Raw genomic sequence first — 18,353 nt, forward strand, 5'->3', positions numbered from 1 at the left:
AAGGTAGGTAACAAGAATAGGCGTCTTACAGAATAATAGGAGGTACGAATAATACATATATATATCCACTATATAGTATACTGTCTATGATATATTATATATATATATATATATATATATATATATATATAAAGTATTTCTTAGAAAACATATGTTCCAGAATGTCTGTTAATCCTGTTGCACTTATCACATGTCTAGTGCTTTACATCCTTTTTCATTTACAGCTGCCATTACTATTTGTTCATAAGAAGAATAAACAATTTTCAAATGAATACTCACCTTCTTACACAGATATTTTCCTCTTGAAGTCATGCATATCTGCCTGAAATATTTGCATGCCACCAACCTTGTGAAACTCCCACCTAAATTCACATGTGTTCATATGAATTTGCACTACTTCATGATGATGAATCATGCATCAAAATGCATGGTAAGTTTTTCAGCGTGTATTCCTCATTCCAAGTAGGTATACCCATCTTTAGCGAGTTTATGTGAGCTTGTGTGAATTGACCTAATTTCCACATTTAATAATTTAGGTCTTTCCTGTCTTCTCTGCTCAGTATTTGGTAAGTTAGATTTTTATAATATTTTTACCGTCTAAGTTACTTTGGTTTAAACTTGCATTTAGAATTTGATTATTAATTTGTTTTTGTTTAATTTTCGGTATATGTATGGGTTTTTTACAACAGTTACTATTTGGGTAATTGTAACTTTGGCCAATTTTATGGGTGTGTTGGTTTGTTATTTATACTTCTTTCACTGTTTATTTTATTTAGTTTGTAAGTTCCTCTTTCTTTATTACTAGTCACATCTAATTGTGGAGTAGATTTGAGTCAAAATTTGTTATTGTTAGCTGGATACCTTTTTATTCTTATGTTCTTCAGCATAGGTTTTACTTTCGTGTCATTTGTCTTATCAGTTCTTTGTGTAGACTTATAAGTTCAATATTTACGTGTGTTTTATCTTCTAAGTTCCTTTAATGGTTTTATACATCCACTTCACATATCTCCTTCTCTCCTCCTTGGGATTGTACTTCTTCCAGGCGTCTTACATAGTCTGTTCAAGACCTACTACAAAAAGGGGCTGTTGATCAGATGTTGATGGTGCCCACTTAACCGTCTAATTGTTGTTCCTCGAATAATTCTGTCATACATGCTGTTGAGATGGAGTGTTTATGTAAGACCACCAGCAGCTTCTCAGGTGGTATGTATATCTATATTTTTTTTACTACCAGTTACTTGTTCATTTATAAAGGAACATCACTCATGAACCACCTGAGTAAAGCAGATGGGGATTTCTACCCATCACTACTGACCTGTGATTCCTACAATTGGAGTCTATCTGCTTTTCCCAATATGAAATCGCCGAACCCATTACACTGTCTCCAATGTGTCATTCTTCTGGACTTCCCAATAGGTAATCCTCCCCTTCTAGTTGAGCACGGGAGTCCTTTCCAGTTCCCAGTCCCTGGAATGGTGGACTGTGGAGGTTTCCTTCTGAGTGGGTTTTGAAAACCAAAAGTTTTCTAGCCCATGTATCCCACTTGATGAGATTAGGACTAGAATTGTTATAATCATTACAGTACTAAACAATGAATTATACAATATTATTCAGTATCCAGAGTGCTTCTCCTGGATGTGTTTGCCCGGGCAGACTGCACTTGTTGGTCAAAAATTTCTTATGCAAGGTGCTTCCACTGTATGTTTTGTGCCTGATTGGACCTCAATTGGCATAGTCCGATATACCCCAAGGCCCTTCCCCTGGATGTTTTTTACCCATATTCTTGCACACCTGTTCTTTTAGTATGGTTGCTTTCTGCTTTATTGGATATTGATGCATATTCCTGGTAGTTACTTACCTCCCCCCACCCTTCCTCCCCACTGATATGCCAGTGTTTCTGGTTTGTACCTGTCAATTCTGGAAAGTGAGGATTACTCTAGAATAGTAGAGGGAACTAACTGTGCTAATATGATTGGTGGAGAGTAGTCACATGTTCTGAAATGGCACGAAAGTGATGGGGTATAAAAGAGTGGTGCACTGTTAGCAAAAATTTTAGTAATGCTTAGAGGGCAGTCCAGGATTGAGATAGCTTTGGGTGTGAGGGGTAAGTACCTATCAGCAATACCTTTTCAGTATAAGAAAATGTTAACTTTCCTCTGGATGTTGCGCATATCTGCCTGAGAGATTTGCACGCCATCAGCCTTGTAAAACTCTCATCTACAATCACGTGTTCATATGAATTTTATGCTGCTATATGTTGATGAACCATGCAGCAAAACCCTCCACTATTAGGAGTGTGACACACCTCCTTACACAAACCTACCTCTACTTTTGTGCATGAAATTCCTCATTCTTTTCCTCAGCAGAGTTGTGTCAAGACATGCTAGTGTTTGCTGAGACCAAACAAAGAAGTTTGTTCTGAAATTATTTTGATTGTGTTTAAACATAACCATGAATTCACAATTCAATGTGAAGTCTTCTTGAACTGATGGGGGTGAAAATATCAGTCACACCGATCAAATTGCCAACAATTTTGGAAGTCCTTTGTATGTAGAAGATGTGACAACCATTGTCCAATGTGTGGTTGGGTCCATGATGCCATTGGGTCTGATGGTAGAGGAGATGAGCACACAAGGTATGATGTGAACGAGCCCTAATTTTGCTACACATATTGGGCATCTGATGGCTTGTGTGCAAGTACTTGGTCATGTAGCTATTCTGCCCATCCTTGCAACATGGGTGAAGAGTATACCCTGGATGAGACAAGATGCGGTCTCCCACGGGTGTGCCCCTATGGATCTCCTGCCATCAGATGTCACACCCCATGGGCTTCCTTTAGATGCTTTCAGAAGGGAGCTCATCTGTGTAATCTTTGCACTGGTCCCTCCACCATTTCAATGTGGGATTATAACTATCTTTATATGGAGGTGAACATTCATTTCAGAAGTTAACCTGTATGTGTTCCCACCCATCCTCCTCACTTTCCTGGTGTTCATTTCTTTATTGCCTTGTCAAAGAATGAGGATTCTCATATTAGAATGTAAAGGGAGGATTTGCACAAGGAAGTATGTTGCACTCCTGTTGGTGGAGGGTTTTGCTGCATGACTCATCATCATGTTGTAGTGCAAATTCATGTGAACACGTGAAGTTCACAAGGCTGATGGCATGCAAATCTCTCAGGCAGATATGCGTGACTTCCAGAGGAAACTAGCTATCTGTATACAAAGATGTATATCCATCACAAATACATTTTCAGGTTAGGAAAATGTTAACTTTAAAATTAAAACTGAAATTAAGATTCTTCTTAGTAATTAAACTTTTCTGTTACCAATCCTTGAAAAGTACATTTGTTTCTCATCCTACTAATGATATATATTTGGGTATATTATTAGAAAAAGAATTTCCTTTTTTTTTTCTAATTTATATTCAAGTAAGATTTGCCAGTACATTAAATCTGTAGATTTATAAGCTAATTATACAATTTCCTAAAATATATAATTTATTCTTTCATACCAAGTTAGCTGCATCCCACCTGGAGGGAAAAATTACAACTGTCAGCAGGCAGTGAAGGGTGATATAGATGCAAGACATTGTGGGCTTAAGCACCCACATCTTGCTCTCCCTAACTTATTTTCTTATTTTCCTTACTTATTTTATCTTTATTCTTCTTTCTTTAACTTGTAAGAATAGTGAAGGGAGGTTAAGACTGGTAGTGTATCCTCACTGCGGTTTGAGTTTGACTTATGCAGTCACCCCCAAAAAGGCAAGGCACAACTTGTATCCCTCATTATAACTTGTGTCATGGTAATCTTTTTAATTTATGCACCTTTTTGTTTTAGTTGTTATGTCCGGATTTCATAATTAAAATTTTTATTTTTTCATCTCAGATTTGGGTTTGTTGATTTTTCTAATGCAGTCATTTCTTTTGGTGTTAATATTTACTTAACTATTGAAATAGTGTTTTTACATACATGCATATATTTATATATATATATATACATACATACATAAATGAATATAAAATGGGCTTAAAACTTTATAGATTACGTGAAACCTTCTGAATAACAATTTTGAAAAATTACTTGTAATTTTGGTATGATAAAAAAAGATATATATATATATATATTAATTGTATTGTATGCCAATGATCATAGACATACTAAAACTGCATGATATGTTTTTCGAAAGAAAATATAGATAAAATTTACAGTTTTACAAGATAAAACTTTATGGGATGTATTCAAAGAATATAAGAAAACATAAAATCAGTAATAAAAATCAACAAGAAAGGTAAGCATTTTTAATTGTTTCTTAAAAACATATCACTGTGAAATAGTTTTGAAACTTTAGTGCTGCAAGTTAAAACACATATTGCATATAAAGGTAAGATATCTTATTTGTGTTAAAAATAACCTTAATAAGGTTTTTTCCTCCTCCACATTTTTCTTAATTTTCCATGAATGGGCTCATTTATTTGATGGACCTTGTAACTATCAGTAAACTATCCATACTATAGTTTTGAATGTAGTAAACATAGTACATTTGGCAAGTATTTAGTAAAAATTACAAGTCTGTTGTACACAAAACATCAGATTTTTCAATAAAGAATTTCTATTAAAGATTTCTCTGATCTTGCAAAGCTTTTGCTTAGTCAGTCAGAGTGCAAAGTGATTTTCATATCAAGCATAAAAATATTTTTTATGTTCTTTTACATAATCTCTAAAACTTCCTCAATTTCTGAATTTTGTCTGTTATTTTATCTTCCTAGACATCAGTTATATATATACAGGTGTGTTTAATTTGACCAATCTTGTAACAAAAAAATATGAAATTAATCTAAGTTACTCTTTTTTTCTTTATAGAATGTCTGAACATTGTAAAAAACATTTAAATACTATTGTTGCAGCCAAAACTAATAGAATTTTCATATAGTTTTATTTCTTTACAATTGCACTTAGACTCTACCAGTATGGCAAAAGCTATTTATTACACAGGACAGTTTTTTGTAAACAAAGGATCAGATTACTAACACTTACATTGAATTACACAATCAAGCCTCACAACATGTACGTGTGTGTGCTATTAGAAGTAATTTCTTTATTATGTTTAAGTTTTCTTATATATCCTAATTAGTTTGTGAGTTTTACATTTTATTTTACTAAAAATAAATGAAATATATGCATAAAGACAGGAAATTTAGCATTTATGTTTATAATTTTTCACTTTTTTTTTGTACTCAAGAAATAAGTCCTTGACACTTGGCCTGTGTTTTTGTAACAATAGTGTTGTCTCACAATTATTTTTTAAAATTCAGATAGTTTATTTATAATACAAAATATTGCTATGCACTAATAAGAGAATGTTCTAAAACTACCATAATTTAACTAGCTTTCTAACTAAGCTCTAAGTATGTTGAAATAACTTTGGTTGCTGGTTGAGCTGAGCTCCAATGAATGCAGACAATAAAACTAAAGATGAATTTTTTAAAACCTGTGATCTGAATGATCCTTGTCTCATAGCATTCAGTAAATTAGAATCTTCTCTTTCTGTTGTTTGGTATGGTTTATTGCATTGCAAAAAACTATTGAATGAATTAGCTTAAAACTTTTACTTTCTACAGATCTTTTAACTTCTACAAATAGAATACCTTATTTCTATATGTGATATTTGTATGAATTTGAAGCTTTTGAATTTTGGAAAGATTTCTTTCATTTTAATGTTTTTCTTTAAAATAATTTAAAATTCTTACATATATATTTTACTGTTCTCTGGTGTAACAGCGGTCTGTTTGCAGTCTCATGTACAATAAAAAGTAACTTTTTACCATACCAAAATCGTAAACAAGCTGACGTTTTTCAGTTGTTAGTCACAACATTTTATTTAATACATGTAATAAGTTTATAATCTGTTTTATATTTATTTACATTTTGAAATTTATTTTCTGTGCCCATTAGAACAAGTTGACATGCAAACAAGGACTATCACAGCAGTCTTGCTAATGAAAGAAATAATATAAAAATAAAATGAAAGCTAATAATTTAAAATTCTTACATATATATTTTACTGTTCTCTGGTGTAACAGCGGTCTGTTTGCAGTCTCATGTACAATAAAAAGTAACTTTTTACCATACCAAAATCGTAAACAAGCTGACGTTTTTCAGTTGTTAGTCACAAGATTTTATTTAATACATGTAATAAGTTTATAATTTGTTTTATATTTATTTACATTTTGAAATTTATTTTCTGTGCCCATTAGGACAAGTTGACATGCAAACAAGGACTATCACAGCAGCCTTGCTAATGAAACAACTTGATACAGTCATGTAAAATGACTTAACTAAACCTACCTCATATTGTTTAATGGAAAACATTTTCTTCTTATTGCACCTCACAATTGTGGCTCATATGAAGTACAAAATGATATAGAATGCTTTTCTCAAACTTTAACAAAAAATCAATACTGTAATTCCAGCAGAAGCTGTTCACAGGTGCTTTTTCTTATAACTACATACTGGCAAGCTCAGCTTTTATCATTTCATTTTCATATCAAATCCCTGTATAATAAAAGTGTTTTTGACTTTTGTATTTGAAAAGAATGGAAAATAAGAGCTTTCACGATATGTTTAGATCTGTGTCCTGTGACTTCTCAAAGCTGAGATAGAAGCAATTATATAACACCATGACAACCAAGGTTGAGAAATAGTGATTGGTTGGTTGTGATGCTTTATCTATTTTTACACAATCTCATTTTTCTACTTGACTTTAATGGATTACATTATTCCTATATAAGATAAAAGAGAAGATTTGAATACTCAGCTGTTGTATTATTTTGAATAATAAATCTTGCAATCATTGTCCTATAATGGGCCAACATCCATTTTAACATTTTGCTTACGTTTTACATACTTGAAGTATTCTTTGCTGTCAACAGAGCTATGCATAGTGCTGCTATGTTTCTAGGAGCTATTAGTGGATTGACACTACATTTGAAAATTCATAGCATTGGCAAATAGCATTACTCCATTTTTCATCTATGCAAATTGCTACATTTTTAATAGAAAATATAAATTATAATCATTTGTATATTGTACATAATTATTATATAATATTATATATATATATATATATAGTTTTGGACTTAATTAGGCTTGCCTATGCTACCTGACATATTCAGCTGATTTGATCTGTAGCAATGGCTTCTTGGCTATCCTTGATTTAATACTACATAATATATAAAAGTGTTCTTTGTATTTGTTTATAATATTGTTATATTTAATATTTACTGTTTATATGTTCAGTTTAATTTAGTATTAATTTAGAAGGTTTATTAACATATTTTAATGTAAAAACGTAGTTTAGAAGTACTGTTAAATATTATAATAAATTCCTGAGCTGGACAACTCTAATAGAAACATTTCTTGGTTAACATGTTTCAACTGATAATACAAGATATTCATATGAACCAGCTCGTTTATATTTCATATCAGATAATTAGTTAAGAAAATCCCAGACATTTATATTATAACAAATCATGATTTATTAATATATATATATATATATCATAATATTATACATTATTAATGAAATAATAAATAATATATATTTTCAAATATTTATTATAACATATATTAGTATTGTATAATTTTGTATATTGTATTTTGCATAATATACTGTGTACAATTATATTTACATTGCGGTTGTTGCTGTGAATTTATTAGCTCAATTATTATTATCACTGTCATCATATTCACTTATTCTGTGAAGTTGTATTCTTTAAATACTATTACTGAATGTATTGAAGGCTGTATGGTTATTAGCTACTTTCCTCTCATTCACAAATATGGATAAGCTGTTGTGAGAAGTCTGTATTGTGTTACTGTACCAATAACTTTGCATTTTTCAGTCTTATATCATCCCACTGACAAAAAAAAATTATCATGAAAAATATCAGTTTCAAAAGTAGTGGTAGCAATAGCATTCCTATATTTATAAATATGTAGTGACAACAATGGCACCACTGTGTTTTTCTTGCTGTAGTGTTTGTGATATTGGCGCTCCATTGAAGAGGTAGCGAGCACAGGTATGCTCTCCTATAATGTCACACCATGTGGTAGGAACAATTACTAATAATGCTCAGCTTGGTAAATAGCTATAACCAATGATTAATTACATAGAGAAAATTTTTAAATATTTACTTCAATATAGGGCAAATAAAGTGATCTGAGCAGTAATTTATGGTTTCTTGATATACTGAAGCACCTGTAGGGAGTGAACAAATTGATTTAATTGGAAGCTTAGAAGACTTAAGAACAAACCACAAATCAGGGAATTTCTTTATAGTTTCTTTAGATGCTCATTTATTCCTGAAAATGTTTTCAGCTTAAACAATATCTGTTGAAGGTTACAGAAATTTTCTTCTAGAACAAGATATCAAGTCAGTTTAGTTGGATTACCAAATACCATAGGCGACGGACAAATATTTCGATGACTCAAATCATTATTTATCAAACATTACTGTATTTGAACAATGCATATAAATAACAGATCTTTATATTTATAAGTTATAAATAGATTTTGACCACGAATATTGTTAGACATGATTATGATATTTAGTCTGATAAAAGGAACAGTGATTCCATTTCAAAAGGTGAAGTTCTATGTCACCAATATATCTGTCAGTTTTTACCAAGTTTTTTATAATTTATTGTTGTAAGTTGTAGCTACTGCAATCAACAAGACAAAAGGATCAAAAGAACTATGTTATCTAATATCAATCAAGCTGAAATTGACTATATATAGTCAAATAATACTTTCTGATCAAAGAAAACAGCAAAACTCTAAGACAAAAACAGTGTTTCATACTAAAATTTTCAAAATTTCACAAATTAAAATGTGTAGGAATACTGAATCTTATAATATTAATTTTCCGAACTAAAACTAAGTACTATTAAGGAATTTTTTACTAAGTTTCATGCAATGTGGTTCAGCATTTCCACTGTAAGTATGAAGAATCGGGGGATAAATCATTAACACCTCTACAGTTTGGAAAGGGTTATATGCACTTGAATACAACTATATAATTTTACCTAAGTTATACAAATTATTTTAATGTTCTAATAGTTCATGCTCAACCTGAACGTTTCGAAAGTTAAAAAGTTAATCATCAAAAAAAAGTAGCAAATTTAAAACATTTTGATTCAACATCTTAGGTCAGTGGCAATACGTTTTTAATGCTTTCCTTCATGTCAGAGAAGAACGCACATTATCATAAAGAAACTATAGACGAATAAAACCTTACCTTTCCTTTGTGAATCTGAAAAGATTCTTACAGGTGGACAAGGCTCAAGTAGACACTTAAGACTGTCTAAGGCAAACCCCTGAAAATAAATGTAGATATGTTCATACATGTACATATTAAAATTTACATTATTCACTTACCTTACACACCTTGAAATACTCTCTAATATTTAATTCTTGAATTGCAAACATAATTCTAACAATCTCATTTCCTTACACACAAACATCACAAATGATAACATTCAAGGATGAATTGATTAAAATATATATTTAGTGTTGTCATTTTGTCAACTGTTACCCCATCAACTGGAAATATAAGACCCGTAATGCTTTTCTAATTTATTGTCCAGAAAGTAAGATGTGCTCTAGTGTGTATTTAATAATTGGAGTAGTAACTAATACCTACATATTACTGTGCTTACAGCAGGAATGTGTAAAAATGGACAAATCATAGAGAGTTTAAACTAATACCCAAGCACTACTTTGCTTACAGAGGAGAATTGTGAAAAATGACAAACAATAGAGAGCTTAGCTTTAAATTCAGCATTTGAACATAATGCCATTTACTGAGTAAATTCCCTGGAAAACTAAAGTACCTTAGTTGCCTAAGCTATATGTCTGGTTCATAATCTTTCTGGATGTAAGTTTTTAACCTTTTTAAGAACATTTTAATATCACAGGATGATGTGCAACACTATATAAAGTTGTTACAATTACTGAAGAGCAGTTAAGAAGACATGAAATATTAATAAATGTCATTGTTTTTTCATATATTATTTTCAACAGATACTAAAAAAAGAAGTACAACCCAAATTATGCTTTACTGGTTTTCACAGTTTCAGAAATACAAACCTACAAAAAATCAATTGTTTAAATGCCCATACACAACCAGACACAAGAAAAAAAACTACCAAACTTCTTTTTAGGGAACACAAAAATAGAACCAATAAGAGGATGAAGCATAAAGACTACACAAGTTTCCTCGTTACTTACTTCAATAATAAATCTTAATTCTCCCCGTTCATGTAGAAGTTTGGCTGTTTTGACTGCTTGGTTGCGAACTTCAGCACGTTCATTCAGGGTTAGATCAAGAAGGACTTTTAAGAACATCTGGTGTCTGGGTGGCCTCCTCTCCACAAGAGACTTCAAAGTTGCCATTCCTACAGAAACTGTTGCCTAATAAAAAAAATACTAGATCAAAACTCATTGAGCTAGTATTGACATCAAGGTAATTTAAAAACAGGAAAACTAGAACCTTTTTTTTAAAATGTTACAAATACAACCACATATAGTATTTAGAGATGTCTGTCCTACTTCTTTGTTTTATTATGTAATTTTTATACCCATGTGCTCTAGTTAAGCATAAGGTAGTTGTTTTTATAAAATAAGGATTTATATAATATTAAACCTCTAAATATGAAAACGGCCCTTTCATGCATGTTATGAAATTTATAGTGTATACATACAAAATTATATTAAACTTTGCATCAAAACATAGTTTATAATCATAATTTTTATAATATCTAAGTTTTAATTTCTTACTTTCCAAATAAAATATTAAAAAAATTGTGTATCTTCATTTCTCTGTGTCATATGACACATCTACACTCTGAATTCTCCAGATTTTTTATAACTTCAGTAATAGCCTTTTACAATTTCTAACCAATTATAAGTAAACTCTACATAATACTCTACGTCCTATCTTCTTGATTGCTGAGATATCAATAAATTCGTTAAACTCACCAGAGAAGAGCTTCCCATCTCTCTCTGTCTTTGAAGCTTGATATCTAATCAACTTTACATGTCTGATGAACATGTTTATAACAAACAGAAAAAGAAGATTTTCCTCTCTATAAAACATTATTTTGAAAAGTTGTTGATCCAAGTGGTAACAACATTTTTTAACTTATTTATAGCTTAATTAAAAAGCCAGGTAAATTACATTAGTTTTGGAACATTCTTTTCTAGTTACTGATGTTTTTATGCCTTAAAACGCATATTTTATAGCAAAATACACATTTTTTGGATAACCAAATAAGTGACAAAAATGAGGGTTACATACACCAAGACTGCAAGATCATGTGCTATTCATATGATGCAGAGGTTTTCAGTAAAAAGCTAATGCCCACAATGGGCTCCAGTGTGATTTACTGCTTTTAATATAACGGAAGACAAACTTCTCCTTACTTACTTAGAATGCTGGATAAAATATAATTGTTTTAGAACATTTTATTCTAGTGAATGATGTTTTTTGTGTACTAAAATGCATATTGAAATCTACACAGATTATTTTGTGGACATCATTTTTTTATGAGACTCGATGCTCGATGAAGTTTAGCACAGCATGAGGCTTAAACGACTAGTGACTTTGACTATAGACTGGTTTGTCATTCACTCGAGAGTGTAAATTAATTTCATAAACATTGTAAGTAAGAGAAACCATTGCTTTTTTATGTATAGTTTTTAACAAAAATAACTAAAATTTAAACATTAACGAGGAAATAGTAATAATACTACTATATATATGTGTAATATAAGGAGCTGAAATGTTATTGTATTTGACATGAAAATCACCTTTCACTCAGACTAATTCAATAAAGTCTTTGGAAATTCATAGACAGATTTTTAGTAGAAATACTTTATTAAAAATCAAGTTTTCACTGTTCAAGAGACTTTTAACGTTTACTACGAGATTGACAAATTTCATTTAGTAAACATTATTATGAATAGCTTCACTGACATGGGCAATGGTCCAATAAACTGATATAGTACATAAAACGTTAAAAAAACAGAATCATGTAAAATATTTCATACAAAAAATGTTTAATTTTATTTTGAAATAATATATAATATTATTATATCTATTAAAGAGACTTTTGGATTTTTTACAATAAAAAGTTTACAAAATCACAAATTGTTACCTCTTCCTGGCAAAATTTTCTTAACAAAATAACTGCATTTTCAGTGAACAATGGAACTTCAAGGAACAGTCTTCCAAATAAACTGAAAAAAAAAGTTTCAATGCATAAACCAGTACTTTATTAACAAAAACTACATGATTCAGTAATTTTCAGAAGTTTTGCACAAACCTATGCAAAAGGCTAATTGTGCAAAGTCATCCCTAATTTTAACTAAGATATCAGGTGGAAGACAATTTGTTAATAGCATCCACTGTCAACCCTTGGACTACTTGTCTAACCAAATAGTAGGATTTGTCCTCACTGTTATAGTGCACCCATGGCCACAATGTGCAGAGCACACTTTCACTTTCAGATTCACAAATATATATAGGCATGCTAATCACTACTTGATTCAAATTATTTTGAAACCTAAAATTATAAAAAAAACTGACTTTACTACTTACACTATAACCATCATAAATGTGGTATGTAAACAGTTTCTTTGGGAGAAATAGTTTTACTAATACTATGACTGGCTGTAAATTTGGTTGAAAACAGGTTCTGCTAGATAAGAAATTCTGAGTGGTGTTACTTAACAGTTAGCTAAGAACTTGGATCGTAAAAAGTGAGTTAAACCAAGTATGTTAATAGAGTATCTGTACTCAGAGTAATTAGCTGTATTATGATTGATGAACAACCAGAGTTAAAAGATTTACAACTGAGAGATTAAACTTTGGAAGTGTCCCAGAGTTAAGAGTTAAAACATTTACAACCCAAGAGTGATAGGAAAATATTAGGTCTTAAAAATGTAAAACTTCTATGATATGGGAAGAAAAAACATAATTGCTTTATAACATATCAAAGGTTTTTTGTTTTTTTTACTTTGAAACTTATAATTTTCAAAGAGTATTCAGTACTTAGCCTGCTTTATAATTAAAGAAAAAGCATATTTTAAGAATAATTTACAGAGGTTGGATATCTTATATTAAAACAATTTACGAGCCTCACCACTTTGTACAATCCATGTTACCATGTCTGATAATGCTCTGTCTGATGACATGCATCTTGAAAGTTAATATTTTCTTACATTGGAAATGTATTTCTGATATATAATTACTTCCTCTCACATAATAGCTTTCCTCAATTAATGTTGCCCCCTATCAGCTCAATTTTTGCTCACCACTAGCCTTGATGCTCCCACTTTCATGTGTTTATACTTGTTATAGCTGCACTGTAGCATGCAAATGAGCATGTGACAACACTCCACCAACAGGAGTGAAACACACACCCCTAGAGCAGCTGATCCCATCTATACTGTAGAGTTTTATCATCACTTTAAAATTACACAAAAAGAAGCACCAGAAGTGGAGAGGATGGGTGGGAAGTGTGAGGAGAGGTATCTATTAGAAATACTTTTTCAGTGTAGGAAAATGTTAATTTCCAATATCTAATAGGTGGAAGCCCACATTGAAACAGTGGAGGGACTGGTGCAAAAGCTACCTTGATGAGCACTCTTCCAAAAGCATCCATAGAGAACCCATGGAGCAGGATACTCTAATTATAGGGTCACAAAGATGTAGAAATAGGTCATTGTTAAGGTAAGATATATATAAAATGAGAACTTACAAAGTCACAGCCAGTAAGGGGTATGTAGAATGGTGACAGGACAAAGTGAAGGAAATTGTGCTATGAAAGTAAGTGGGTAGTCCACACACCAGTTTGCACAAACCCCTCCAAGAGACAGAATAAGGTGTCATATTTGGTGAGGAGACTTGAAGGAGTCAATGTGAATCTACATCCAATGAAGCATAGGTTGAATGGATGAAGAGTGGTAGCCATCCCTTGAGAGCAATTGGAGAAATATCTTGGCAAGATGAGGAATTCCAAAAATAAATAGATAGGAACATGAACCACGAAAAGGAGCAGAGCAGGCCAAAGAACAACGACCCATGTGGGTGAGACAGAGAAAATAATTCAGAACAAAATAACAATAATATTAAGAAATGGAAATAAAAAAAATAAGGGAAGCCGCAATGGCATACACATCATATCTCCTATGACCACAGGCAAAAAGTAAGTAGGACCTAAGTAAAAGATGGTACAAGGAACAAAGATTGAAGGGTCAAAGAGAGGAAAGGTAAGGGTGTGGAGAACAGTATTCAGGTCCAAATCAGAAAGGACTACAAGAAGAGGAGGACAAAGGTGGCAAAACTAACAAAAAAGCAAAGAAAAGAAAAAAGAAGAGAACACATGATGATAATAAGAAAACCTAAAAGTATTAGGTAGAGCTGCTTAGTACCCAGCCATCGTCGAAAACAATAAGCCTCATTTTGAACAGTCAATGTAAACATTTGGTAAAACGGAGAATAGAAGAATGGGAATGTAAGAAAACATACACCTTTGTCATGGATTGACAAGATTGAGGGGGGAGGAAGAACGAACTGAACAAGAAAGGATACATGTAAAGAGTCTGAAAAATTCCACAAGGGGCAAGACCAAACTCACACTTGAAGTCGGGGTGAAGACACTGCTGCATGGGAGAGGAAGGAGGAGGAAGAATAATGGAGATAGAGGAGAAGAGGACAAAGAAGGTGCAGCAGAGAAAACCACGGCTGAGTAGGCCAGTGAGGAGTTACCAGTAGGACTTAACATGTAGTAACCAAAATAGGGGAAAACATGAGAGAGAAGATGAGTAAGAGGGTAGGCATGGAGGAAAAAAAAAATTTGCCTCAGTCCTGACAGAATGCATCCTTAGCCAAATCCGAGGGAAGAAGAACATGGGCCAAGAAAAAGGGGAAGTAGGGTGTTGAGAAGACTGGCAAAAACACTGAGAAAAAGAGAGTCGAGATGAGAGCACATCAACTTGAACACCAGAGGAATGAAGGACCAATCTGTGGGTCATATCTTGGCAGGCCTTGAAAGATGATCCATGACAAGACTCAGGGCACATAGAATAGAACTAGCTATTAGATATACTTGTATAGTATGGATCCCAAAAAGAAGGTTGATAGTGTGGAAACAAGGAGAGTGAGACAGTGTCCCCCTGGTGGTTGATAAAGGAGACAACTGTAGAGTGGACTGTAAGTACCAACAAGAGATGTCTACAAGGCATCCTAAAAAATAATAATAAAAAATAAATTTGATGCACTGCCAAAAATTTGAAGTTATGGATTTGAAGGGACAATATATCATGGTACCAATGACCTGAATTCACATGAGAGTTGAGACATATCCCCCATCTTGTCAAAGCGCATCTGGAAACAGAAAGAGACCTGGACAAGCGGAGAAGGAATACCCACAATGTGAGTAGTAGTATCAAATTACCAGGTGAAGTCTTTCAGTAAGGAAGGAGAATGGTTGAGAAAATGGGATCCTGAGCAAGGATCCAGAGAATATGAAGTCCATTGTAGACATTGCAAATGAGCACAACCTAAGAGGATACAGGAGTTCATGGAAGCCCAAGTCCCAAGAAGAGAGCAAACCTCCCACTACGTGAGGGAGGAAGAAGACATGCATGGGAAACCAATTGCTCCATGTCCCTCAAATAAAGGCTAGAAAACTAGGCCCTGCAGACATACAAATGAAAAAACACTCAAATGAATGGGTCACAAAATGGGTGTGAGATGTGACTCCTACAAAATGAACCAACCAACCCAGACGAGCCATCTCTCAAAGGAGGAGGAAAGGCTAGTTGTAGAAGGCTTGTTGGGACAGAGCCAAATGAGAGAACAAGCATCCACTGACAGCACTGAAGTCTAGGACCAGTGGTAGGACAAATAAGAGGAATAGGACGTGGTGACAGAGAGAAATAGGAGAATAGAGGACAAAGAAGAAGCATAAGAGAGATAGTAAACCAGTGAGAATAAGGCATAACATTGGCACATGGCCCCAACATCTAACACTAGAGATACAAGCATACCAGGAAATTCATATAGGCAGATGAAAGGATGCCAGAAGAAGGCAAATGAGATACAAGGGAAGCAAAAGCAACTGAGTAGCAAGGGAATCATGCCCTAACCAACACTAGCAAAAGATCAACCAAATAAGAAGTTAAAATGCCAAGGAAGATAAACACACCAGTGTAGAAAAAATATGTGAATGAGCATCCATCAAAAATCTAATATGAGAAAGAAAGAAGGTTAAGGAAGGAAAAATAATGGAAAAATAACAGAAAAGAATAATGTATGTAAGGCGAGAGTAGGAAAAACCTACACCTAAGAAAGACAAACAAAAGACAGAGGATCTGACCACCAAATTGGACAAAAAGACTCCACAGTTTAGGATCCAAAGAAAAGCAAAACAGCCTGAATTCATGCTTAGTCATTTCAGGAAACAAAGGAAAGAGGACAAAAGTCTAAGTTAGAATGAAGACAATATGGGTACAAGTCAAAGATGGGTGGGTAAAAACTGACAAAATGTCTTCTGTCACGCACAAGAAACAGGCGGAGGTATGTGAGGGACAAAAAAAGGCTCAGGCCGCATGAAAGACTCAACTTTCTGCCTCACAAAAGCCATTACTTCTCTCAACAGACAAAGACAAATCCAAAACCAATATATATGGTAAGCTAGCATGAACAAAGTTGTGTTGTTTCACACCAGACAATGTCTTTGTAGATAATTCCACTGATAAATGCCTAAATTTGAAAAGTTCATGAGCATAAAAAATACACATCATTACACACATGCCAAATTGAGAAGTTATGATAATACTCTATTGTATAGAGGGAGTCAGCTGCACTAGAAGGGTGTCATACACGCCTATTGGTGGAGGGTTGTTGCATACTCATTTGCATGCAACAGGGCAGCTATACCATGTGTAACCATGTGAAGGTAGGTGGCAAGCAAAAATAGAGTATATATAGGGCAGCACAAACTGAGGAAAGCTATTATGTGAGAGGAGGTAATGTATCATATCGAACGTAGCCCTGCAGTAAACTCTCCATGGCAAGGCGGCAATGTCCAAGACACACTTCTCCCAGCTAGCTTTCCATAACCTATATAAATATGGGGAAGATGGCTTCTCAGCACCTATTTCAACAGTCAAAAATCCATAGGTGTTGCATCTTGTGACTTGACTGGTATTTATAGAATAGCATGAATACTTATTGCATTCTCCAGCTACTTGAAATATGCAATGCTTGAATATATAGGTTGTGGAAGCAACTTATGTACATGACTTGTGTCACTTTAACAGAGATCATTCTTGACTATGTTGCACAACTGGGTTTTTGGATTCTCATCTGTTAGAAAACACCACATTTTGCTTACCATGGATGGAGTACAATTTGTTGTAGGTCTCTTTCTGAATGGCCCTGCTGGCTCAAGTTGATCCATATTCCTTTGTTTTACAATGCCATTAAGTACAAGGGATATCCCTGTCATGAAAATTCTAAATCCCTAATTGGAACATATCTTTATGATTTTAGTGTAATAACACTTCTCAAAATTGATTAATTTTTGGAGGTTTCAAACTATGTACAAAATGCCAAGTAATGTCAAAATGTAGTTCTGATACATTACTTTCCACCATGATTTTATATTGGCTGTGGTCAGTGGTGAAAGTAAAATAATATGGTTTGGTACGGTGTACCAGCAAAGGTCAATTTATGTCAAGGTCATTTTATGTTTTGACCTATTATAATGATTTTTAATGACTGATTTGAATGACATATTACATTGTCGTAAAACATAATGCACTGCAGGTTTTTCTCCCAGGCATGTGATTTAGGTAATATTTCTGATTCTATTCCAAACTAAAAAATGTTTTCAAGTCAAACTAAAATGAACTCTTTTTATTTTTAACTTTTGTAGCTGTCAGTATTAAAATATGTACATTCAAACGATGAAGTTTTGATCCACATAAATTAGCAATATTGATTTGTATAAAATGCATGTGTGTGTGAGCAGGTGGGGGTTAACACTACAACCATACTGGTAAGAAAATGTAGTTACTTCCACCACTGGTTATGGCTATAACGAGACTTACTGATTTCCATATTCAAAATCATTTTAATACAACAAACTCAAACCCTCAGTATGTCTGTTTCTGAGAAAGAAAATTACTCTTTTAACAGAATATTTCTTTCCTTTTATATAAAGCTGTTAGTTTCTGCATAAACTTTAACAGTTCATTTGTTTTTGAATTTCACGCAAAGC

General features: G+C 33.0%; 1 protein-coding gene across 2 annotated transcripts in view; it reads left to right on the forward strand.

Annotated features, from left to right (window-relative positions):
* Nucleotides 1-18,353, forward strand: part of LOC106466353 (phosphatidylinositol 4-phosphate 3-kinase C2 domain-containing subunit alpha-like) — a 46,386-nt gene that overhangs the window by 7,255 nt on the left and 20,778 nt on the right. The window lies entirely within an intron of this gene.

Source organism: Limulus polyphemus, unplaced genomic scaffold, assembly GCF_000517525.1.
Source record: "Limulus polyphemus unplaced genomic scaffold, Limulus_polyphemus-2.1.2 Scaffold2233, whole genome shotgun sequence".
Classification (NCBI taxonomy): domain Eukaryota; kingdom Metazoa; phylum Arthropoda; class Merostomata; order Xiphosura; family Limulidae; genus Limulus; species Limulus polyphemus.